Source organism: Otolemur garnettii, unplaced genomic scaffold (assembly GCF_000181295.1).
Source record: "Otolemur garnettii isolate 467f Iridium unplaced genomic scaffold, OtoGar3 scaffold00018, whole genome shotgun sequence".
Lineage (NCBI taxonomy): Eukaryota > Metazoa > Chordata > Mammalia > Primates > Galagidae > Otolemur > Otolemur garnettii.
Genome location: NW_003852413.1, coordinates 19,804,761 through 19,806,199, shown reverse-complemented (window position 1 = coordinate 19,806,199; position 1,439 = coordinate 19,804,761). Strand labels below are relative to the sequence as shown.

The 1,439-nt window shown below is 39.2% G+C and overlaps 1 protein-coding gene across 1 annotated transcript in view; it reads left to right on the top strand.

Annotated features, from left to right (window-relative positions):
* The window catches only part of DBF4B (DBF4 zinc finger B), a 40,178-nt gene that overhangs the window by 1,575 nt on the left and 37,164 nt on the right, over positions 1-1,439 (top strand). The gene's annotated exons all lie outside the window — the stretch shown is intronic.

Sequence of the window (1,439 nt, the reverse complement as noted above, 5' to 3'; positions counted from 1 at the left end):
AAAAAGAAAAAGAAAGAAAGAAAAGGAATTCATAGTAAACATCAAACAAGAGTGAGATATTATGGCCAGGTGCAGTGGCTCACACCAGTAATCCTAGCACTCTGGGAGGCCTAGGCAGGTGGATTCCTTGAGCTCACGAGTTCAAGACCAGCCTGAGCAAGAGTGAGACCCTAGTCTTTACTAAAAATAGAAAAACTGAGGCAAGAGGATCGCTTGAGCCCAAGATTTAGAGTTTGCTGTGAGCTATGATACCACAGCAGTCTACCCAGTGCAACAGCTGGAGACTCTGTCTCAAAAAAAAAAAAAAAAAAAAGAAGATATTATGGACAAGATTAGTTGACATGCAAAGTCAGGATAGAGTAATTTATTAAGCATCTAAGTTATTAAAAATCCCTTATATCCATCGTTATGTTTACCCTAAAATCCTTAAGTTTATTGATAAACACCCCTTTAGATAAGTATTTTAGCACATGGCCATTTCCCTCAGTACTCCCTCTTCTTAGTATCATCTAGTTTTAGTTCTAGGTAGTTGTAGATATGCCATTTGGTTGTCATCTTTTGAACAGTAATACACTTTACTAAGTTATTTATGTGTCCTTTCCATATGTTGTTACTTTCTTTTGGATCTCACTTTTTGCTGAAGAACTTTCTCCAAAAGTGTTTTCAAAGGGGACTTTGTATGATAAACCTCCTGAGACTTGTGTGCCTGAGAATGTGTTCATTTTGCTTTTTATTAAAATTTTTGAATCAAAGTTTTTTTCCTTCAACATATTGAAAAAGGTCTGGCACAGTGGCTCACCCCTGTAATCCTAGGACTCTGGGAGGCCCAGGCAGGTGGATATCCTGAGTTCTGGAGTTCCCCGCTAGCCTGAGCAAGAGTGTGAGACTCCTTCTCTTCTAAAAATAGAAAAACTAGCTAGGCATGGTGGCAGGAGCCTGTGGTCCCAGCTTCTCCAGAGACTGAGGCAAGAGGATTACCTGAGCCCAGGAGTTGGAGGTGCTGTGAGCTATGATGTTGCCATAGCATTCTACCCAGAGGGACAGAGTGAGATTATGTCTCAAAAAGAAAAAAGTTTAAAAAAGGGGAGGAGGAGAAAAGAAAAAAACACATTGAAAAATTATAGTATTTTCTTCCTGCAAAAAGTAGATGCTATTGAGAATTGATGTCAATCTAGTTTGTGTTCCTTAGTAAGTGACTTAACTTTTGTCTTTAGAAGATTTTAGATTATACGTTTTATGGGTTTTGTTGTTTTTTATTTTATGCTATTATTATTATTATTTTTTTGTAGAGACGGAGTCTTACTTTATCACCCTCGAGTGCTGTGGCATCACATTGCTCATGGTAACCTCCAACTCCTGGGCTTAGGCAATTCTCTTGCCTCAGCCTCTTGAGTAGCTGGGACTACAGGGGCCCGCCACAATGCCCAGCTATTTTTTTG